This window comes from Trichechus manatus, unplaced genomic scaffold (genome assembly GCF_000243295.1).
Source record: "Trichechus manatus latirostris isolate Lorelei unplaced genomic scaffold, TriManLat1.0 scaffold00001, whole genome shotgun sequence".
Classification (NCBI taxonomy): Eukaryota; Metazoa; Chordata; class Mammalia; order Sirenia; family Trichechidae; genus Trichechus; species Trichechus manatus.
In genome coordinates this window covers 2,438,827-2,464,501 of record NW_004443937.1, presented here as the reverse complement: position 1 = coordinate 2,464,501, position 25,675 = coordinate 2,438,827, and positions in this window count along the sequence as shown.

Below are 25,675 nucleotides of genomic sequence, written 5' to 3'. Positions count from 1 at the left end.
CCCTGACTCATGGCCCCGTGCACAATGGGATTTTATTGTGATCTGTAGAGTTTTCATTGGCAGATTTGTGGAAGTAAATTGCCAGGCCTTTCTTCCTAGTCTATCTTAGTCTGGAAGCACTACTGGAACCTGTTCAGCATCACAGCAACGCGCAGACCTCCACTGACAGACAAGTGGTGGCTGCGCTTGAGGTGCATTGTCCAGGAATCAAATCCAGGTCTATCACATAGAAAGCATAAATTTTACCATTGAACTACCACAGCCTTCTGAAGGGTAAGTAGGCATTAGATAAGTGAAGAAGGACCAGGCAGGCAGAGGGCAGCATGAGCAAAGATCCTATGGTAGGAAGAAGAAAGGTAGATAGGAGAGGTGTGGGAGACCTTTAGTTCAGTCTGGAACAAGTTCATTTGGTGACATCTTTCAGATACCCAGAAGAGATGCAAAGTAGAGTCTAGGTGTTAGAAGATGGCAGAGACTTTAGATATAAATTTGTGAGTCATTTGCACATTGGCGGTAACTGAGACTGATACATAAAACAAAGTTTACTGTTTTATATATTTTTTATATTTGAGCTGCCTCCTCAAAGTAGAGTTGATCTTAATGACATGGATGGACTAGAGCTTTCAGGACCTTCATTTGCTGATGTGGCACAACTTAAAATGAGAAGAACAGCTGTAACCATCAATTAATAATCAGAACATGGAATGTACAAAGTATGAATCAAAGAAAATTGAAAGTTGTTAAAAATGAAATGGAATGCGTAAAGAGCAATATCCTACACGTTGGTGAGCTGAAAATGGACTGGTATTTGCATTTTGAATCAGACAATCATATGGTCTACAACGCAGGAGAGCACATGATAGAATTCTGTAAGACCAGTGACTTTTTCCTTGCAAATGCCTTTTTTAAACAACATAAACGGCGACTATACATGTGGACCTCACTGGATGGGAAAAACAGGAATCAAATCGACTACATCTATGGAAAGAGATGATGGAAAAGCTTAATATCATTAGTCAGAACACGGCCAGGGGCCAACTGAGGAACAGAGCATCAATTGCTCGTATACAAGTTCAAGTTGAAGCTGAAGAAAATTTTAAAAATTCCACGAGAGCCAAAATACAATTTTGAGTATATCCCTCCTGAGTTTGGAGACCGTCTCAAGAATAGATTTGTCGCATTGAACGCTAATCACCAAAGACCAGAAAAGTTGCGGAATGACATCAAGGACATCATACATGAAGAAAGCAAGAGGTCATTAAAAAGATAAGAAAGAAAGAAAAGACCAAAATGTATGTCATAAGAGACTCTGAAACTTGCCCTTGAACATAGACTAGCAAAAGTGAGTGGAAGAAATGATGAGGTAAAACAACTGAGCAGGAGATTTCAAAGGGCGGCTTGAGAAGACAGAGTAAAAGATTATAATGAAATGTGCAAAGACCTGGAGTTAGAAAACCAAAAGGGAAGAACACGCTTAGCATTCCTCAAGCTGAAAGAACTGGAAGAAAAAATCAAGCCTCGAGTTGTAATTTTGAAGGATTCTATGGACATAATATTGAATGACACAGGAAGCATCAAAAGCAAATTGAAGGGATACACAGAGTCACTGTACCAAAAAGAATTTGGCAATGTTCAACCATTTGAGGAGGTAGCATATGATCAAAAACTGATGGTATTGAAGGAAGAAGTCCAAGCTGTACTGAAGGCATTGGCAAAAAACAAGGCTCTAGGAAATGATGGAATGCCAGTTGAGATGTTTCAACAAACAGATGCAATACTGGAGGTACTCACTGGTCTGTGCCAAGATATTTGGAAGATAGCTACCTGACCAACTGACTGGAAGAGATCCATATTTGTGCCCATTCCAAAGAAAGGTGATCTAACAGAATGTGGAAATTATTGAACAATATCGTTAATATCACACACAAGTAAAATTTTGCTGAAGATCATTCAAAAGCGCTTACAGCAGCAGTACATCGACAGGGAACTGCCAGAAATTCAAGCCAGATTCAGAAGAGGATGTGAACAAGGGATATCATTGCGAATGTCAGATGGATCGTGCGAATGTCAGATGGATTGTGCTCATTCGGAACCCGTACACAGAGCACAACCAAGAGGCAGTCGTTTGAACAGAACAAGGGCATACCATGTGGTTCAAAATCAGGAAAGGTGTGCATCAGGGTTGTATCCTTCCACCATACTTACTCAATCTGTATGCTGATCAAATAATCTGAGAAGGTGGACTGTATCAAGAAGAACTCAGCTTCAGAATTGGAGGAAGACTCATTAACCTCCTGCAATATGCAGATAACACAACCTTGCTTGCTGAAAGTGAAGAGGACTTGAAGCACTTAATGATGAAGATCAAAGACTACAGCCTTCAGTATACATTATAGCTCAACATAAAGAAAGCAAAAATCCTCACAGCTGGACCAATAAACAACATCATGATAAATGGAGAAAATATTGAATTGAAGTTGTCAAGGATTTCATTTTACTTGGATCCACAATCAACGTCCATGGAAGCAGCAGTCAAGAAGTCAAACACACATTGCATTGGAAAAATCTACTGCAAAAGTCCTCTTTCAAGTGTTCAAAAGCAAAGATGTCACCTTGAGGACTAACGTGTGCTTGACCCAAGCCATGGTATTTTCAGTCGCCTCATATGCATGCAAAAGCTGGACAACCAATAAGGAAGACTGAAGAAGAATTGATGCTTTTCAATTATGGTATTGGCAAACAATATTGAGTATACCATGGACTTCCAGAAGAATGAACAACTAACTTGACAGCACCTGACAACAGCAACATATGTTCAACTCTATATTTGTAAACCCACAACCTCTTATGTTGTCTTTGGGAGGAAACATCCCCAAACTTTCCAACTATTTCCAACTATTAGAATTCAAAATAATACATAATTAGTTTTTCAGCTCCTATTTTCTGGAGCTCAATGCATCAGACACCTCTTTGCTTTGCAGACAACTTATGAATATTTTTTGTGGCATAGAAAACATTCTCAAGGTTAAAAAATAGTTCTGTCAGTTTAGTATTCTATATTTTACCACAGAATTTACAATAACCTTTAGAAATTTTCTCTGTAGTCAGCACAATGTGAATAAAGAAAAGGCAAATGAGCAATATTGCATCCAAAAAGTTGGTAGCAAACTTCACTTCTTATTTTAGAGCCCTGGTTCTAACAAACGTAAGTTTTGTTTTGAAGTTTCCTAAAATGCGTTCAAATGTAGATTCTCCTTCTGATGGCTAAATAAAATGTGAATGATGACAACTTGCATTTTGATAAACTATATCTAGGGATTTCATAAAGAAAGCCACTGTCATCCTTGTAATACATTAAGTGACTGTTGCATGTGGATGGTATACATAGTCATTTCCTGAGTATATGGGAGCCTGCGGTAAGTTGACTCATGATTTAATGATTTTTATCAGAATGAAATAAGCATTTGATCTTTGGATTTGATCAAACTCTATCTGCAGCTGCACCTCAAATAGCAATTACCTTCTCCCTGGCTCTTTTCCCAGGCAAATGGGGTTTGTCCTTGTTCATATCTCACTGGGTTTCCTGAGAATAGACATAGCAAATGTTTGAACTATTGTTTCCTCTAAATTTCGTGGCCCTGAGAACTTGAGAAAGGAGATGTTTTTCTCTTACCATTTTTTCCCATCACAGTAAAATGCTTCCTCTCCTACTGCATTTGGGTGGCTGGTTACTTTTTTTACCACAAAAACTCAAAGACAACCTTCTGATAAAATTTAGAGTAACACTTTTATTTAAAAAGAAATACTCAAAATCGAGATGGTGGGAGGAACACTCACATCTGTTGATGACCTCTTCCAAAAGGTTGACAGTTTGAATCCACCAGCCATTCCTTGGAAACCCTATGGAGCAGTTCTACTATCCTACAGGGTTGCTATGAGTTGGAATTGACTCAACGGCAATGGGTTTGGGGTTTTTTGTTTGTTTTGGTATTGAGATTGTTTCAATAGGCATGATAGCCATCATTAAATCAAACATTTCCTCCATCTGCCATGAACATTTTGCTTAAAGTAGAAACCAAAAGAATTTTCTTTCTCTTTTCTACATTCCTTCTATGATTCCTTCTCCTTATTTACTGCTTAATAATTAGGTGAACTGTTTCTGTTCTACATTTTGTCCTTCTGTGAGTGTTTTCAGTGTAATTGTGAACGAAACAGGGCCTATGACTCAACATTTTTCGTGTATATGCTGCAGTTTCTGATTTCAAATGCAACACTTTAAGCAGATTTAGCTTTGCAGATGGAAAAGTTAATAAGATAAATGCAGTATTTATCTTCTCTATCCACGCTCACAAAAGCCTGTCTATATTCGGAATGGCATAGTTTCCCTACCTTCCTCATTAAAAAGATAGCATAATTAAAATGATAACTACCCAATAATGACAGATAAATTTGTCACCAGTTTAGATCTTATATGTAGTTATCTGGCAAAATGACTCTATTTACCAAATCTTATTAGTTGTCTGGTAGAATGACACTCACTTCCCTCCTTGTGTCTATGGTATTAGCAGATTAAGGCCTGGGATCTTGAAGGAAATTAAACCTGCCCCTGATTGTCATATTGATGTACCATCTGTTGTTCCAGGTGCTTTCCTGGATTTCAAGAGCTGGGAAGTGAACTATCTCACAACTTGCCTATATGGGTGGGTGTCTTCCCAGAGATGCTGTGCTTGAGTTTCCCATTCGGTGTATTTACAAGACTTGGATGGCCAGAAGAATGAACAAATCTGTCTTGAAAGAAGTACAGCCAGAATGCTCCTTAGAAGCAAAGATGGCGAGACTTCATCTCACATACTTTGGACATGTTATCAGGAGGGACCAGTACCTAGAGAAGGACATAATGCTCTGTGAAAAAGAGGAAGATCCCGAACAAGATGGATTGATGCAGTGGCTGCAACAATGGGCTCAAGCATAACAACGATTGTGACAATGGCCCAGGACAGGGCAGTGTTTTGTTCTGTTGTACATAGGGTCACTATGAGTCGAAACCAACTCAACGGCACCTAACGACAACGACAATAAGACTTGCAGGGAGACTGAGCCATGTAGCTATGCCACATGACCAACAAAGGTTTACAGGTGTTTTAAATGTGTGCAAGATAGAGTACAGTTGTCACTAACCTGAACAAAAAGGTAATTTGTATATCTCAAACATCAATACAACTTTTTTTTTCCAAGTTGCCATTGAGTCATTTCTGACTCATGACACCTCCAAGTGTGTCAGAGTAGAACTGTGCTCCATAGGGTTGGTTGATATTTTGTTGTTCAAATATACATACAAAACATTTGCCAATTCAATTATTTTTACATATATATATAATTTAGTGACATTGATTACATTCTTCATGTTGTGCAATCATTATGAGTATCCTTTTCTTATTCTTCCTCATTAACAGAAATTTAGTGCCCTCTAAGCAATAATTACCCCTTTCCCCCTCCCTCCCATCCTTGATAACCACTAGTAAGTTTGAGTTTCTATATATTTGCCTATTTCAGATAAGTAAGATCAAACAGTTTTAGTCCTTTTGTGACTGACGCATTTCACTCCGCATAGTGTTTTTCAAGGTTCATTGTTGTTGTAGCGTGCATTCTAGTGAAGACTTCACTTCTCTTTATGGCTGAGTAATATTCCATTGTACAGCGAAGCCTGTGAGAGCCAGAACTCAGCGAGACAGCCCAGTTTTTCTGCGTCGCACAAGTTTTCCACCTTTGACAGCCTGCAGTCTTACCACTTTTCTATTGCCCGTTTTAGTGGAACACATTTGAGTTTTCTTTGTCTGACAGGTTTCTGCCTTACACAGGTTCTGGCTTTCATTGGTTTTACTGTATGTATCTATCATATCCACAGGGTTTTCAATGACTGGTTTTTGGAAAGTAGACAGGCCTTTCCTCTGAGGCACATCTGGATGGCCTTGAACTTCCAACCTTTTGGTTAGCAGCCCAGCACGTTACCTGTTTGCACAACCAGGCCAATGGAAAAGCATACAATAAAAGAATCAAAAAAGTTTTTCATGGATCTAGAAGGTTGAATCTCTGATCAATAAATATTGCTGATATGTTTTATCTTTTCAAAGGGCTAACTGGGAATATTTTATTAAATATTTAAGTTAAAAAAAAGTCTAACAGGTAGTATTTTGTTTGGAGGTTTTTTTTTTTTTTCAGGATATAAAGTTTGAAATTTCAGAATCAAGTACTCCATTATCTTACCATAAAATTGATTGAATTCTATATACAGAAAAGTGCATATAATGTATGCATAGAGCTCAATGAATATTCACAAAGTGAACATTCCCACAGAACCTCAAGAGTCCCCCTCTAGTTACTATTGCCTGCCATAGGGTAACTCCTATTCTGACTTCTAACAGTTAATTTACTTTCTTTTTGTTAGAAGAAAAATTTTGAACATTTTACTGAATTATGGCATATGTATATAAAAGTGCACAAAAGATAAACGTATGTTGTATTTTCACCAACTGAACACACTCATATCCAGATCAAGAAACAGAATGTTACAAATATCCCAGAAGCCCTTTCATGCCCCTTTCAACATCTGGCCCTCAGTGAGGGCTACCACCCTCCTAACTTCCACCACTCTAGCATGGTTTCGCCTGTTTTTGACTTTACATGAGTTGAATCATGTAGTACGCACTCTTAACGTTCGACGTCTTTCACTCAGCATCACACTGGGAGATTCATCCATTTTGTTTCATGTAGCTGTATGATAATTGATTCATTCTCATTCCATAGGGTTGCTATGCCACAATTTATGTAACCATTCTACTGTTGATGGGAATATGCCATATTACAAATAGTGAAAACTCCATTTTTAGTAACCTTTCTCTAAAGTCAGTATGAATTTTACTTCTCCTGTGCTCCTTATTACGTGTGTTTTCTGAGAACAGAGGAGAAAGAATCTTTTTCTTGCCCTTAACGTGCTCTGGTCAAGACGGGAGCTGCTGTTTGTCCCAGTTGGAAGAAGGCCTGGTCTTCTGACCTTAAGGCCTAAAGGAGTTCAACATATTTCTCTGGATATTTAATTGATGGATCATTCCAGGATTTTAACATGTTGGTAGGATTTAATCGGGAAACATCTTTAGTTTTTCTCAATTACTGCCTTTAAATACACTTTGTTAGATCTTTCTTACCAACTCTTTGACTCCATGGTTTTCTCACATATAGATTATACAAAAACTGGTTTCATCTAAAACAGACCTTCAGTCTCTCAGTGATCCATTTTGAAAATATTAGGTGTGAAGGTTTTAGCATCACAGATAATAGATAATGTAATTCAAAACTCATAACACTAACATAATGCCAGGTATTATGTGAACTACTTTCACTGAATTCTACTATTTAATCTTCACAAAATCACAATGAGACAGATGTTACTACTATTTTCCTCATTTTAGAGTTGAGGACTGAGGCTCAGGGAGGATATGTTATTTGCCCTGGGTTACAAGCCTTGTAATGAGCCCTGGTGGCACAACAGTTAAGCACTCAGCTATTAACCTAAGGTTTTCAGTTGAAACTTACTGAGTGGCTCCACAGGATAAAGACCTGGCAATCTGCTTCTGTAAAGATTACAGCCCAGAAAACCCAGTGGGGCAGTTCCAGTCTGTCACATGGGGTCACTATGAGTTGGAATCAACTCAATGGCACACAACAGCAACACATGCCTAGTAAGGGACAGAGAGGGGATGTGAACCCAAGCAGTTCAACCTGAGAGCAAAGGAAAGTTGATATCAAAGTTGAAAACATTTCCAGTGTGCAAGCGGGAGTGAGACTTATTTTAAAGTGAATGAGCTCTGGCATTAATTAACTCTGTGACCTTGAACACATCTGAGCCCCTTCACATCATAGTGTTTTCATCCGTAGAGAAGATGTTGGTACCAGGTCGTCGTAGAAGTCCCTCTGGCTTAAAAGTTGATGAATCAGTAATTTGCCTGGGGCCCCAGTAGCGGTAAATAGAAGAGTCACCACTCAAAACCCCTCCTTTCATGTCCCTATGAGGGGGCTTTTCTGCTATATCCTACAGTGCCTGCCATGAAGAATATCTCAGGCAGGTACAGTAATGATCGAGTAGCATCCTAAGCATATAAATACAAACCAAGTCATGGCACAAAAGTAATTCAAACAGTGGACGCCAAAGCTAGTTTGTATCTTTAATGTGCTTTCTTTGCCATGACTAGCACATGACGAGATTAACCAATGCTAGAGAGAGGGACTCGTAATCACTTTACCATGATTTAAGCGCTCACTTGTGTGGCTCATTTGGGAGGAAATCGAAAGGGGATGATGAAAGACAACTACAAGGCTGAATGTGATTGTTTGGAGTTCTTCTCTGGAACAACACTTCTCTCTCTTTTTTTTTTTTTTTTTTGTCATTTAATTATATGAAACAGGCTCCTTTAAAAATGCATGCATGTCCAAATGCAGGATAACTTATTCTTGTTGTTAGGGGCCGTCAAGTCGATTCTGACTCATAGCAACCCTGTGTACAACAGAACGAAACACTGCCCAGTCCTGGGCCATCCTCACAATCGTTGTTAATCCTTGAGCCCATTGTTGCAGCCACTGGGTCAATCCATCCTGAGGAGGGTCTTCCTCTTTTCCACTGACCTTCTACCCTACCGAGCATGATGTCCTTCTCCAGTGACTGATCCTTCCTGATAACACGTCCCAAGTACGTGAGATTAAGTCTTACTATCCTCTCCTTCTAAGGAGCATTCTGGCTGTACTTTTTCTCAGACAGATTTGTTTGTTCTTTTGGCAGTCCACAGTATGTTCAATATTCTTGGCCAACACCATTATTCAAAGGCCTCAGTTCTTCTTCAAGTCTTCCTTATTCATTGCCCAGCTCTCGCATGCATATGAGGCTGTTGAAAATCCCATGGGTTGGGTTAGGCACACCTTAGTCCTTAAAGTGACATTTTTGCTTTTAAACACTTTAAAGGGATCTTTTGCTACAGATTTGCCTGGTGCAATACGTCATTTGATTTCTTGACTGCTGCTTCCGTGGGTGTTGATTGTGGATCCAAGTAAAATGAAATCCTTGACAAGTTCAGTATTTTCTCCATTTATCATGATGTTGCTTATTAGTTCAGTTGTGAAGATTTTTATTTTCTTTAGGTTGAGGTGTAATCCGTACTGAAGGCTGTAGTCTTTGATCTTCATCAGTAAGTGCTTCAAATCCTCTTAACTTTCAGCAAGCAAGGTTTTGTCATCTGCATGTTGCAAGTGGTTAATGAGTCTTCCTCCAGTCCTGATGCCCTGTTCTTCTTCATATAGTCCAGCTTCTTGGATTATTTGCTCAGCATACAGATTGAATAAGTATGATGAAAGGCTACAGCCCTGATGCACACCTTTCCTGACTTTAAACCACGCAGTATTCCCTTGTTCTGTTCGAACAACTGCCTCTTGATCTATGTACAGGTTCCACGTCAGCACAATTTAGTGTTCTGGAATTCCCATTCTTTGCAATGTTATCCATAATTTGTTATAATCCACACAGCCCAATGCCTTTGCATAATCAATAAAACACAGGTAAATATCTTTCTGGTATTCTCTGCTTTCAGCCAAAATCTGCCTGACATCAGTAATGATATCTCTGGTTCCATGTCCTCTTCTGAATCTGGCTTGAACTTCTGGCAGTTCCCTGTCAATGTACTGCTGCAACCACTTTTGATTGATCTTCAGCAAAATTTTACTTGTTTGTGATATCAATGGTATTGTTTGATAATTTCTGCATTCAGTTGGATCGCCTTTCTTTGGAATAGGCATAAATATGGGTCTCTTTCATTTGGATGGCCAGGTAGCTGTCTTCCAGATTTCTTGGCATAGATGAGTGAGCACTTCTAATGCTGCACCCATTTGTTGAAACATCTCAATTGGTATTCAGTCATCTCCTAGAGCCTTGTTTTTCACCAATGCCTTCAGTGCAGCTTGGACTTCTTACTTCAGTACCATTGGTTCCTGATCATATGCTACCTCCTGAAATGGTTGAACGGCAACCAATTCTTTTTGATATAGTGACAGTATGTATTCCTTCTATCTTCTTCTGATGCTTCTTGTATCGTTTAATATTTTCCTGGTAGAATCTTTCAATATCGCAACTTGAGGCTTAAATTTTTTCTTCAGTTCTTTCAGCTTGAGAAATGCTGTGTGTGTTCTTCCCTTTTATTTTTCTAACTCCAGGTCTTTGCACATTTCATTATAATACTTTGTCTTCTCAAGCTACTCTTTGAAATCTTCTGTTCAGCTCTTTTACTTCATCTTTTCTTCTGTTTGCTTTAGCTACTCAACATTCAAGAGCAAGTTTCAGAGTCTCTTCTGACATCCATTTTGGTCTTTTCTTTCTTTCGTGTCTTTTTAAAGACCTCTTGCTTTCTTCATGTATGATGTCCTTGATGTCATTCTACAATAAGTCTGGTCTTCAGTCATTAGTGTTCAGCTGGGACATTTATAAAGAACATTGGATTAGAAAACCTGAGTTCTAATCCCAATTCTTTAGTTAACTTGTCTCTAACATTGGAGAAGGCTCTTCTCATTTCTAGTCCTTAGCTTTCTCACTTGTAAAATGCACATGATTCCATTAGATTCAAATTCCTTGTTGTTGTTAGTTGCCATTGAGTCAGCTCCCACTCATGGTGACCCCTTGTACAATAGAACAAAACATTGTCCGATCCTGCACCATCTTCACAATCATTGGTGTGTTTCCACTGTGTATCTTGAGTGCCTTCTAACCTAGGGGGCTCATGTTCCAGCACTATATCAGACAGTATTCTGTTGTGATTTATAGGTTTTCCTTGGCTGATTTTTGACATAGATTGCCAGACCTTTCTTCCTAGTCTATCTTAGTCTGGAAGCTGTGCTGAAAGCTGTCCATAATGGGTGACCCTGTATTTGAAATACTGGTGGCATAGCTTCCACATGACTGAGTATATTATTCAGCTGCCTCAGGTGGCTTTTAAACATGCTTCCGCTTGGAAAGGAATAATTTTTCCCATATTCTGCTCCTGTCTCTTCCATTGGTAGTGTTGTTGTTGTTAGACGCCATCAAGTCATCTCCAACTCATGTCGACCTTGTGTGCAGCAAAGTGAAACATTGCCCGGTCCTGCCTTATCCTCACAATCACCAACATGTTCAAGTTCATCATTGCAGCTATTGTGCCAATCCATCTCACAGAAGGTCTCTCTCACACCTGCTGGCGAGTGAGCAGTTGATCCCTCCTGAAGACGTGTCCAAAGTAAGCTAGTCAGACAATATTCTATTGCAATCCATAAGGTTTTCAATGGCAATTTTTGGAAGTAGATCACCAGGCTTTTCTTCCTAGTCTGTCTTAGTCTGCAAGCTCTGCTGAAACCTTTCCACCATGGGTAATCCTGCTGGTGTTTGAAATACTGGTTGCATAGCCTCCAGCATCATAGCAACATGCAAGTCAAACTCATGGGTGGGTGGTGGCTCCTGGTAGTAGTACCATGCAATCAGAGCTATTGAGTGTTGAATAATAAGACATTATCCACTACAGTTGTTTACAAATGAGATCTAATAGTTGATTGCAGGAATCCCCTACTATAAACTTCTTCTTACTTTCTGATGCTTTAGCATTTGAGAATTTGGTCATTTTTCCTGAAATTTCTAGACTCAACTTCAAGGAGTAGGAAAAGATAGTGGAGCAAAGAGAGACCACACTTGGCTGTAAGAGCAATGAGTTTGGGCATCATCACTGGGAGACGGTAGAGTGTGGTTGTAAAGAGCACAAGCCCTGTACAGAATTACAGGGTTCAAACCCTGGCTCAGCCACTTACTTGCTACGGTTCCTAGGGCAAATGAGTGTTAAATGAGGATAATAAAACCTTCCTCACAGGATTGTTTTGAGTGTTAAATGAAACTGCCAATGTAAGAATTCAGCATAATGCCTGGCCCATAGTAAACATCTCATAAGTGTAAGCTATCAGCATCATCGTCATTGTTTTTCATTGTAAGTTGGAATGGGAGATTACTTATTCTTGCCATAGCTTCTTCATCTCCTTTCTCCTGTCATGTCTCTGCTCATATCTCATGTGCATCCTCGAAACTGCCAGGACTACTGAGAGCTGAAACAGAAAACTTTGGCATCAGCCTGCTAACCCTGGGTGAGTAACTTCAAGTCTTCCAAATTCACGTTTTGTTGTTGTTTTTGTTTTTTTCATTTTTAGAATGCAAGAGTTGGACCTGTAACTCGAAGATCCCTTCCAACTCTAAAATGATCTTTTCTTCACTCCAAATATCTGCGAATGTTCAGAGAGACACTAATTTGAGCAGTGCTGATCGCGTGTGAGAGGAACAAAATTGCAAGTACTTAGTAAGCATTTTCAGTATGTTGATAAATGTGTGAAACTCCTATGGCAGGTGCAAGAGAAAGTGCCAATTAAAAATTAGCTGCCACGCACATTTATAGATTGTGTTGTTGATGCCAGCATTTTGCTGTTGCCTATTAAAGCAGGAGTTGACGGGTAAATATCCACTGCTGGATCCTTCTATAGATCAGAGAACAGTCTTGCACAGCTCTTGGAATCCATCCAAGCTGTTTAATGAGTTCTTCCTTGGCTATGGATACTGTAATTCAACCCTTTTGCTTTGTAAAAAACTGTTGTTAAAAGTGTAAATATAACTTTAGATGGTGTTCATAGAATCATAGGAATACAGGCTTATCTCTTGGAAGAGATGTTAAAGGTCAGCTGGTTACCCAGTCACATTTAAAGCTTGTGTTCCTGCAGAATCCTTGTCCGTGTGTTACCCATGCTGTAACGAGAAACTCATCACTCCTGGGATAGCTCTGAGAATTAGAAATCTCTTTCTGTTAATTGTTAGAAGAAATGAAAAATTTGTGATTTGGTTATGTAAATACAGAATCATTTTTGTGCATCGAGCATCATCTTAAAGAATCTTGAAGTCTTACCCGGTCCATCTCCAAGATAGTGGCCACTTATGCATTCCTTCTTACTAAATGTGTGGGGATTCCAGTTGGAAGAGAGGGTTTTAACCTGCAGTGGTATCCCCTTTCTCATCAGCCTGTAAACACAACACCTACCTTCCACCAAATGGTGACCTCAAACCTTCAGACAAGTGAGAAGCTGCTTTTCACCCCAAGGCTACAGAGTCATTTAGAGTAGCCATCTCCAAACTTTAATGTGTGTTTAAATCAACAGGGGATCTTGTTAAATTGCAAATTCTGATTCCAAACATGAGCCCTGAGATTCTGCATTTCTAAAAGCTCTCATGAAGCAGTTATAAGTAGCAATACAAATTTATAGAAAGTATCAGGATTTTGGTTGCCATCTGAATAAAAACAAAACTCTTTATTTGTATTAGTTTCCTACTGCTGCTGTAACAGATTACCATAAACATGATGGCTTAAAACAACATACATTTATTCTCTTACACTGCTGGAGGCCAGAAGGTCAAAGTCAGTTTCCCTGAGCCAAATCAAGGTGTCCAGCAGGATCACATTCCCTCCCAGACTCTAGGGAAGAATCTATTCCTTGCCTCTTCCAGCTTTAAGTGGCTGCTCTCATTCCTTGGCTTGTGACTGCATCACTCCAGTCTCTGCCTCCTTGGTCACACTGCCTTCTCCTCTTCTGTCTGTGTCAACTCTCCCTCTACCTCCCTCTTGTGGTTGCATTTAGGGCTCACTGGAATAATCCAGGTTGATCTCCCCATCTCAAGATCTTTGATTTAATCAGCTCTCCAGAGATCCTTTTTCCATATAAGGTAACATTTACAGGCTGCAGGGAATAAGACCTGATATCTTTGGGGGCCATTATTCAGCCTACCACAATATTCTCTTGCAAAATGCAAATCTCTTGGGTGGACCCTGGGTAATGGTAGCAGAAACCTCAGGTTCAGGTAGGTTCAAGTCAGACCTAGAACCCTGTTTTATTGCAGATAATGGAGGATTTTTTTTTTCTTTCTTGTGATTTCCTGTGCACACAGTGCTTTAAAGTACCTTGTTTGCAAATATTCCTTTTTTTTCCAAAGACATTGAGAGATAAACATCTCCCAATCTGTCTTGTTTTGTTTTAATCTACATAAAGGGATAAAATTAATGCAGACACAAAGCCAGTAGGTTACACATTCCAAGCATATTTTAAGCTCTGTGGTCAGTATCATAGCTGAAGATTGTTGAACAGAAAATTTTAGGAGATACAGACATATTTCTCAGTTCTACTTTGAATCTAGAGACAGCATTTATAAGAGATTAATGTCATAGGCTAGTAATTCTTATATTGAGTAGCACACTGTTGAATTCATATTGTTGTACGGCATTTATTTGTCCATTTATTTATTCATTCATGTATTCATGTATTAATTCAGGTGTCCCTGGGTAATGCAAACAGTTAATGTGCTTGGTAGCTAACTGAAAGGCTGGAGGTTCTAGTCTACCCAGAGGTGCCTCAGAAGAAAGTCCCGGTGATCTACTTCCCAAAAAAATCAGTCATTAAAAACTCAGTGGAGCACAGTTCTACTGTGACATACATGGGATTGCCATGAGTTGGAATCAACTCAATGGCAACCGATTTTTATTAATTCAGTAGGCTTTTTAGTAGGTACTGTGCTAAGGGTGGAGCCCTGGTGATGCAGTGGTTAAGAGCTCAGCTGCTAGCCAGAAGGTCAGCAGTTCAAATCTACCAGCTGCTCCTTGGAAACCCTATGGGGCAGTTCTATTCTGTACTATAGGTTTGCTATGAGCCAGAATCGACTCAACGGCAACAGGTTTGAGTTTTGTTGTTGTTGTTGTTTTGTGTTAAGGGTTGTGAGGGTTAGAGAAGTGTCATGATACAGTCTGTTCTCTCAAAATACACATATAGAATCCAGTTAAACCAGAAAACATAGACTCCAGTTAAAACAAAAACAAAAAATACAAAGTCATCTATGTCATTTACTGGGATTTTTTTTTTTTTAATTTCTGCTTCAAAATGTCTCTTTAATCTTGTATTCCAATTGCTACCAACCACAGAAAATTTGGAAAATCATAATGAACTCTTCAAAGAAAAAAGGGACCATGTCAGTGCAAAAACTACCAAGTCACCACTTAAACATATTGACGTGTAGCATTAATATTAAAATGCTGTCTCTAGTTTCTGTAGTTCACGTCTACAATTGTCAAAAGGCATTGGTTTTCTCTTCTTGGCTAGTTACATGAAATGGACAAGTTACAGTGTGACAAATATTGTATGTATCTTGGGAAGCAAGTATAAAAAAAAGAATTTTCAAGCAAGTTCTGAGCTTACGTGTGTGTGTGTGTGTGTGTGTGTGTGTGTGTGTGTGTGTGAGTGTGAGTGTGAGTGTTCATCAAAATCTGATGTCCTCCCTGCCCTTTAGTTAGAGGCAGATAATTTTTTAAGGTCTGCTAAACTCCAGTTCATCTTGAAAACATGGAGAGTGTAATCTAATTGCCATTTAGCAGCAATTAGCAATCCATCCTTTAAGGGATTCACAGCCAAAGTCCACTCAGTGGATAATTACAACAATTAACTACTGTACCTTTCTGTAGTTTTGGAGAAGAGAGTCTTGTCTTGTCTTCATTAGTACCAAGCTTAGGTATGATGGAGACCCATCAGCACTAAAACTTGAAGCAGAGATTTAAATAAAAAGGAGTTGTTTCCCACTAGTCAGTGTCCACAAGATATGACTAACTGATCATATTCCTTATGGTGTGGAAAACATCTGAGGGTGATATAAAATAAAATTAAAAAACGCAAGCCCGTTGCTGTCAAGTCGATTTTGACTCATAAGTGACCCTATAGGACACAGTAGAACTGCCCCAGAGAGTTTCCAAGGAGCGGCTGGTGGATTCGAACTGCCGACCTTTTGGTTAGCCGCCGAGCTCTTAATCACTGTGCCACCAGGGTTCCGAAGATGATATAGTGACTCAGAATTCAGTCTTACCACTGAAAGAAAATCATCTGGAGTTTGGAAGCACTGTCTGTGCATATTTTTCCAGAAGAATTATTTGGTGAGAAACTGAAAATTTCTGAAAAATTCTGATGATTCAGATTGTTTATTCTGGCTTTTAGCAGAATAAAGTGATGATAGAGGTCTGGAGTGCACTGCTAGCTAGAGAAAGAGAAACAGTTTTAAAACCACTGCAGAATTATCTCTGATATGAATTCATTCATCTACAAAATATAATAATGATGGTAGGTGGGTGGATGGTTGGATGGATGGATGGATGGATGGGTAAGTGGGTGGGTGGGTGAGTAGGTATGTAGGTAGATACATAGATATATAGAAACATACATAGATGCATACATAGATAGCTGCATAGACACATACATAGCTATATGGATAGATAGGAGTCCTGGCTGGTACAAATGATTAGTACGCTTGGCTGCTGAACGAAAGGTTGGAGGTTCCAGTCCACCCAGAGGCACTTTGGAAGAAAGGCCTGGTGATCTACTTCTGAAAAGTCAGTCACTGAAAACCTTATAGAGCACAGTTCTACTCTGACACACATGGAGTCACCATGAGTCAGATTCCACTCAATGGCAACTTGTTTGGTTATGTAGACAGATAGATATTGCTCGTGTTCTTCTTACTGTGTTCCCAGTACTGTGCTAAGAACTTACATGTGCTGCTCTCATTTTATACTTACAACACTCTGAAGTTGGATATTTGCATTTTACTAATAAAAAAAAAAGCTTATAGCAAGTAAATTGCTCAAGAAAAGTTAGGAAATGGGATGTTTGGATTTAAATATACACAGTGTGACACAGGAAGCCAAGTTCTTGTTCATTCATTCAACAAATATTTATTGGACACTTATGATGTGTCAGATACTGTGCTAGACTGTGGAGATAAAAAGCAAACAAGTAAATCGCTAAGGAGTTACAAATTGTGGTAGTGTTGGGAAGGGAAAAGACCAAGTACTAAGAGATAGAATGAAGGGCATGTGTCTACGTGGCCAGGGTGGTTAGAGGAAGTGTCTCTGAGAAGGAGATCTTAAAGCTGAGACCTAAAACATGGGAAGGAATGAGCCACAAAGAAGAACATTCCAGGCAGAGAGAACAGTTTGTATAAAACTCTTGGGCCTGAGAAGGCTTCATGGAGGAGAAGAAGAAGGAAAGTATCCAAGCCTAGAAATATTTTTAACAAGCAGAGAGGGTTTTCCAGGTGAGCAATGCTATCGGACTAAGACGGGAAGGATGGGAAAGAAATAAGCAGAATATTTCGATTTATAGCACAGGGTTTGAGGCCTTTCTTGCAAGCTCATAATTCAATTGCAGAGAAGTTTAAAGGATTTAAAGCCCCTTTTAATGTTCTCTGGTGCAACCAGTTAAGCATTTGTCTACTAACCGAGACGTTGGCAGTTTAAGTCCACCCAGAGGTGCCTCAGAAGAAAGGCCTAGTGATCTACTTCTAAAAAGTCAGCCACTGAAAAGCCTATGGAGCTCAATTCTACTCTGACACATATGGGGTCTCCATGAGTCAGGATAAACTTGACAGCAACTGGTTTGGTTTTTGGTTTTAATGTTCTTGGGTTTGCATTGATTTTGTGCTTTCTCCTATCCATGTGTGGTGGGGGTCAAAGGAACACCATTTAACTTCAACTTTGGCATTTTCTCATTAAACACCTGGTCACCACAAGGTCATGTGAGGACCACGGTGGGCAAAGCAACACAGCCTAAGATGGGTAAAGCTTAGCCTCTACCACAGAAACCAGGCAACCTGCCAGGTCCTAGATGTACCAAGATGGAAGTTCTTCAAGGCAAGCTTTTAGTGGGATTAAAAAAGTCAAGCGAACAAACAATAACGTAGGTCAGGTGTTGGCAAACTGCGGCCAGGCTCAAGGGCCAAAACCAGCCTGCCACCTGGTTTTGATTGAAAAAAAATAAAAAAAAGTATAATATTTCATGACATGTAAAAAATGAAATAAAGTTCAAATTTCAATGTCCATCAATGATTTTTTTATGGGAACACATCCATGCTCATGATTGCTTTGAGCTATAGGGGCAGAGTTGAGTAGTTGCAGCAGAGACCTTACGTAGCACGCAAAGCTGAAAGTATTTACTATTGGGCCCTTTTCAGAAAAACTTTGCCCACTGACCTCTGGTGTAGGTAACTGGAGGGCTCATGAGAAGGGCATAATGCAGATTCAAGGATCAAGGATGTATTTCTGAAGGTAAAGTTGGAACTAGCTCTTCAGCAATAGAATTTGTTGGTTGTTGTTGTCAACTGCTGTCGTGTCGGTCCCCAACTTATACCAACCCCACGGACAACGGCATGAAATGCTGCCTGGTTCTGCACCATTCCTATGATGGTTGCAGACTGGGCCATTGTGATCCATAGGGTTTTCATCAGGGTTTTATTCCTAGTCTGCCTTAGTCTGGAAGCTCTCCTGAAACCTGCTCAGCATCACAGCAGCATGCAAACCACCACTGACAGATGGGTGGTGGCTGCGCGTAAGGTGCATTGGCTAGGAATCAAGCTTATGTCTCCCTCATGGAAGGCGAGAATTCTACCACTGAACCACCAGTGCCCCATATGTGAGAAATTACTCAGGTAGAAAAGAGTAGGAGAGAACATTCCAGAGATAAGAGAGTAAATTACTTCCTTTATCTGTGAAATCAAGATAGTGGCTCTTGAAGGGAAAACAGTTTGCCAACCTCAGGAAATAAAGATAAGTGGAGATAAAGATAAGGTCTTTTAGTATATGGCAGTGTCCTAACGCTCCCACCACACATGCATACAATGTTGGTAACATCTCTGCCTGGCTCAGTCCATTACCAAATAAATGGGACAAGGAACAAGAGCAAGTTCAGAGTTCAACCCTGGATGTTGGCGAGATCTGGAAGACTCCATGCAGGAGAAGGAGCTAGTATCTGTCCAGGCCTTGACAAATGTGAACCAGCAGTAGGCTCTCCCAGACCATCAGAACTACCTGAACAAAGACTCAGCCTCCAAATAAGTAGATTGTTTCCATTTAATTGTCTTCGTCCTTCCCTCAAGCACAGGATTCAATTGAAGAAGGTTCCAAAGGATTTAAGACATTCTTAATATTCTCCAGTTTGCACTAAAATTGGGCTTCTCTTGTGTGTGAGTTGAGGTGGAGGCGGCCTGCAAGTAAATTAAGCCCAGTCTTGGCATTTTCTCATTAAATATCTGAGCAACTTGATCCCACAGGCCCGCATGAGGACCACAGTAGACACAGCAGGTGATTAGCAGCTTTAGAACCATTGAAAAGGTGCCCATAGTACATGACTTTTAATTAATATCTACTTTGCATCTAGCCATTTATCTCAAGCATCTTGGGAAAGTTGAAAAGTATTTATCTCCACATAGCTCTATTATATTAGGGTTGAGGATTAGCAAGGCTCATATAAAAGTAAATTATAACTTCGAGAAATTGCTGAAAAATCTATACCTCACTTCCTATATCTTAAAGCCGAAATTGGAATAATAAACTTGAACTTCAGAACCTTCTGGAAGACATAAGCAAATATCCTGAAAAGAAAAATGCATTCAGTTGTTCCTACTTTTACAAGAGACAGAGTTCAGAGTTTTGTGTAAACTTCAAAGGTTAGGAGGAGATGCTAGCTGTGTGGGGTTGTGGGGGCTTCTCATCTAATCCCTGACCTTCAGTTTCTTCATCTGCAAAATGAAGAGTTGACCAGAGAGTGGGAGAAGTGGGAGAAAATTATTTCTGTGTGTATGCAAGAGAATCTTAGATGAATACGTGATGATTTAAAAGGCAGAGTGAAAGGACGTTAGACAGTATTGAGTCACATCATGAGAAAATTATTCCCTTATTTCCCTCTCTTTTGGTCTTTCCTACATCAAGGAAAAAGCCTCAGTTTGATGCTGGAATGTCTTTAACACTTGCTAATCTCTCTTTTTAAAAAAAACAGACTTAGGCTAAGATCTTTCTGCATAGAGTTGCCAGATTTAGCAAACAAAACTACAGGATGCCCAGCTAAATGTTAATTTCAGATGAACAAGAAATACTTTTTTAGTATAAATATGCCCCATGCAATATTTGGGTATACTTGTACTAAAAAAATGCATTATTATTTATCTGACATTCAAGTCTAACCGAGCATTCTATATTTTATCTGGAACCCCAACTTCTGCAAAACAATGATGGCTAACTAAAATTTTAAAATATTGCTGTGTTTTCATTGTATTAATGGTTCCCTTGTCTACATGTGGTAGATTGGATTACTGTTCAGCAGGTATTCACTCGTCCTTTCTCCCCTTGGCTCCCTGTCTTCATGAGACAGGTATCCTCCATTGATGTTGGGATTACTCATGTGACTTGTATTGACCAATGGAATGTGGGTAGAAGTGAAGATGTGTCAGATTTGAACCTCAGGTAGCTGCTGTCCCTTAACCCTGGGCTTCAGAATGAGACATGTGGAGCAGACCCACAGCCTAGTGCCTTGTCAACTCAGTCAGCCAAACGGAAGTCAACATGTAGACCCACACGTGTGAGAATAAACACATGTGGTTATAAGGATAAGCCATGGAGTTTTGGGGTAGATGGTCAATAAAATTATTGTGACAACAGTTCAGTAATATACCTCCTGTCTGTGGCAAATGGTACTGATGTTTTCATTTACTGTGCTTTTAAAATAAGCATAAGCAAAATTTATAAGTCAATTTAAATAAAAATATTAAGTCATATCAGTGTAGATGCCAAGGAATATGTTAAAATTTGTGGAAGTGATACTTGCCTGACTGAAGTTTGGGGAATGCTTCATTTGATAAACTCCAAACTCCCTTCCAGTCTAACATTGTAGGCAGTGGGCTAGAAGGAATGTGAACCTTGGAGTGAAATGAATCTTGGTTTTAATTCTGGCTCTGACTCCATCATTACGTGACTTAGGGAGTGACGAAGTGACTGATGCAGAATGCCTGGACAAGCCACCTAACCTCTTCCAGTTGTCTCGTTTCTCATATGTGAATGATGATAGTACTGACCTCTACAGGCTGCTGTGAGTATTCAAAGAGAAAATTCTGTGAAGTGCCTCACAAACGTTAGGTCCTCAGTGTTAGCTCTCACCTCTTTCTGGGTGGTTGGCAGGGTGGCAGATCCACAAAGAAGATTAGAGAAATTTCTATGAGCCCAATCAATAGTATATGGAATAGAGACAGAGAGGAAGTATGGGTATCTGTGTGGGGAGCAAGGCAAGAGACACGAGGACTTCCAAATTTCTTCTTGTCCTTTAAATGCGCTCTAGTTTTTACTTCAGGGATAATATTAGGAGTCTTCTAGTTCCTTAGCAACCCGGAATTGGTTTGGCAAGAGAGGGCTTCTACCGTGTGTGCACTTCATATTTTATCTTTTTTGTTTGTTGGTTTTAATCATGCAATGACTATCAATTTAAATTTAGGGATACCAACCCCGAGAGTATGGCCCCCAGACACCTTTATAGCTCAGTAATGAAGTCACTCCTGAGGTTCACTGTTCAGCCAAAGATGCGACAAACCCATAAAACAAAGTGAGACTAAATGGGCACACCAGTCCAGGGGCAAGGACTAGCAGGCAGGAGGGACAGGAAGGCTGGTAATGGGGAACCCAAGGTTGAGGAGGGGAGAATGTTGACATGTCATGTGGTTGGCAACCATGTCACAAAACAATACGTGTATTGTTTAATGAGAAACTAGTTTGCTCTGTAAACCTTCATCTAAAGTACAATAAAAAAATAAAAATAAAATAAATTTAGGGATACCAGACAAGTTTGGAACTTGAATATTGTTATGGGTCAAAACTGTCTCCTCAAAAGATAGGTCCAAATCCTAACCCCTGGTACCTTTGAATATGACCTTGTTTGGAAATAGTGTTTTTGCAGATGTTACTTGGTTAATTAACTTCAGGTCATACAGGAGTAGGGTGGGCCCTGATCCAGTATGACTGGTGTCCTTATAAGAAGGGGAGAAGAGACATAGAGACAGAGAGAGATACACAGGCAAGAACAGCACATGATGATGGAGGCAGAGATAAGAAACACCAAGGATTGTGGGAAACCACCAGAACTAGGACAGAGGCATGAAACAGACTCTACCCCAAAACCCTCCAGAAGGAACCAACCTTGCTGACACTTTGATTGCAGACTTCTAGCCCCCACAACTGTGAGAAAATAAATTTCTGTTGTCTTAAGACACCAGTGTGTGGTCCTTTGTCACAACGGCCCTAGAAAACTAATATAGATGTCTAGGCCAGAAAACTCAGGGTCCTTTGTCCCCTACGTGTTCCAAGCGTTTCAGGGTCTGCCTTCACAGAAGCTGGACCTTCTACATGAGGGAAACCAGGATTTGGGCACCTTTCCCAGGGAATGTTAAAGGCTTTGTTGACAAATGAGCACGGGCTCCAAAGACAGGAGGCTCTGCAGAGCCTGTGCCCAGGCAAAGGCTAGATTATTGTCAAAGGAGCTAAATGGGCCTGTATCATTAGTCCTGCTCCTGGAGTGGGTCCCTGATACTGAGGGGTGGACTGAGAACTCTTTGGAAATCAGTGAAATAAAGTGGGAAAAAATAGAGGAGATTAACTGAATTAAAAGCTGATTCTTTAAAAAGATTGATGCAAATAAATAAAAGTACAGAGGAGTCCAGAAAAGGCAAATCTATAGAGGCCTTGGTCTGGGTATGAGAACAGGGAGTGACTATACCGCCCCCCAAGTTGGGGTCTTTTGGGAGTGATGAAAATATTCTATCATTGGATTGTGGTGATGGTTGCAAAAGTCTGTAAATTTACTAAAAATCATTTAATTGTACACTTAAAACAAGTGATTTTTAGGCCATGTAAATTATACCTGAATAAAGCTATTAAAAATACAGAAGGCAGAAGGAAAAATAACTATAGATGCAATAAACATTTACAAAAATACTAAGGATTATGATCAGCAACAAAACTCAAACCTGTGGCCATCAAGCTGATTCTGACTGATGGCAACCCCATGTGATAACAGAGTAGAATGGCTTCATAAGGTTTTTCTGGTTGTAATTGTTACAGAAGCAGACTGCCAGGCCTTTCTTCCCTGGTGCCACTAGGTGGGTTCAAACCACCAACCTTCAGACTAGTAGTTGAGCACAAACTATTTTCACTAATCAGGTAGCCTTAGGATTATGAACAACCATATGCTACGCTATTTATTTTGTAAACATAATCAAAATAGATAAATTCCTAGAAAACTGACACAAGAAGAAATAGATATCTTGAACTGACCAAAAATTATATTTATATGGAAGTCAAAGACCACCCTCCCAAACAATCCCAGGTTCAGATGTCTTTACATGTAGTTCTGCCACATTTGCAAGGAACAGTTAAGCCCTAACTTACACAAAAGTTGTTTCACAAAACAAAAAAGAGCAAAAGTTACCCAACTTTGTATTCATAATTCCAAATATAGATAAATATAAAAGCCGGAAAAAAACTATACAAGTTATAGGCACATTTCATTTATGAACTTAGGTATAAAAATATATTAACTGAATTCAACAGTATATAAAAATATATCATCCATAAGTGGACTATATCTCAAAAATTATACCTATGAGGGGTTCTGGCAAAATGGCACTCTAGGCAGAAGCACCACGCCGTCCCTCCACAGCAAAGAACCGAAAAACTAAGCCGAACAGAGAATACAACAATCCTGAAACCCTAAAACATCAAATGAAGAGATAAAGAACTCAGCCAAGCACCAAATGGAGTGAGAAAACTGACAGAGAACGGAGAGCGAGGAGAGATTCATGCAGAAGTCCCCTACCAGCTAACGCAGCACGGATCCACCATCTTGGACTCCTATCGGAGACCAGCAAACGGGGTACGAGAAAGCAGCCTCACGGAGCGTCCAGCGGGAGACAAAGCAACCGGTAATTTGCGGTGTGCTCTTTCCCACCCCCCACACCTCTTCACCCCAGCTTGGCCTCCTCTGCTTCCCATGGCCACGGTCTCTTGACCGGGAAACGCCGGCAGCTTGGATTCCACACACCCAAGCGGGCAGCTCTCTGGGTGCCATTTGTTGGCTGCTGGTGTTGCTTTTTTCCACTTCTTTTGATTTCTTCCTTGCCTCTCACCATCTCCCCCTCCTTCTGCTCAAGTGCCTCACTCTGTGCGCCATCTTTGCTTCTTCCTGAGGGGCTGCAGAGTGCCGGCAGTTTGTGATATACGCTTTCCCAGTCTCTACCCTTCTTCACCCACACTCAGCCCCCTCCGCTTCCCGGGGACACAGTCTCTTGTCCAGAAACATCAGCCCACACTAGCTGGCTCTCTGAGTGCCATTTGTTGGCTGCTAGTGTTGCTTTTTTTTTTCTGCTTCTTTTGATTTCTTACTTGCCTCTCACCACCTCCCCCTCCTTTCGCTGGAGTACCTGGCTCCGTGTGCCATCTTTGCTTCTTCCTGAGGGGCTGCGAGCTCCGTTCAAGTGTGGAGCTGATTCCTGGTCTAGGCTACCGCACTGGTGGGATCTTGGGGCTTTTGTTCGTTTGTTCGTTGTTTGTTTGTTTTCTTTTCCTTTTCTTGAGTTGGGAACCTATTCTGGCCAGGCAGAGCTGCGAGGCAAGGAGATTCCCCTTCGGCTTCCACAGATGTGCAGAGGGATCCTTGAGAACATTTCTTTCTTCGTTGTTTTTTTTTTTTTTTTTCTGTTTTTTTGGGGGGCCTTTCTTGTTAGTTTTTTTTAATTTATTTTTTTTTCTTTTCCCTCTTTTTCCCTTTTTGTCTTTCTTCATTGCTCAGTTTCTTGTCTCTCTATATCTTCTTCTCTTTTTGTTCCCTGAATACCTGGCATTGTATACCTCTACACCTTCCAGCCAGGCTGTACTGCAACACCTGAGAGCAACTACCCCAGACCTCGTAGCTGCACCGGTGGGATCCTTGGGAACTTTGCGGTTCTTTAACCCTTCTGATTTTTAATTTATTCATTCTATTCTTCCTCTTCCCCCTTCTGTTTTTCTCCATTTCATAGTCTCTCATCTCTCCACTCCAATGGCAAGCTCCCCTAGCATTCTTTTCTGTTTGTTTGTATGTTTTTGGCTCCTGTTCCTCTCTCCTCTCTCCCATATCCATCTTAGCTCCACACATAACAATCTTCCCACTGCATGCTGCCTACGTTCACTGTGCGCTTCACATCACACCACCAAGCAGCACAGGCACGGCCTACTGGAAACTGCCCTGCACTGATTACAGCCCGCTCTGATGGCTGTAGTAAGTGCCACAAACAACCTGTCCCAGTAACTCCTCTTCAGCTAGACCTGCCCTGCCATACCATATCTGAGTGACTCACCCTGCCAGTTGGAGAATGAGGCGAAAAGTATTGAGCGCACAGACAAGCAAACAACAAAGAACACACAGTCTGCCTGCTCAGACACAGTCAATTTTTTTTTTTAAAAAAGGGACGAAACGAACAAATCTGCAGTCAATAAACGAGAAAAATAACTACTGAATGCAACAAAAATATCAGACAACATCAAAACATTTACAAAAACAGGACAGGATGGTTCCAGTAGGTGTCCAAAATAAAACACCAGATGACTCTCCTATGGAAGAAAATGCACTAGAACTACCTGATAGGGAATTCAAATCTCTAATACTGAGAATTCTCCAAGAACTGAGGCAAAAAGCTGACAAACATGAG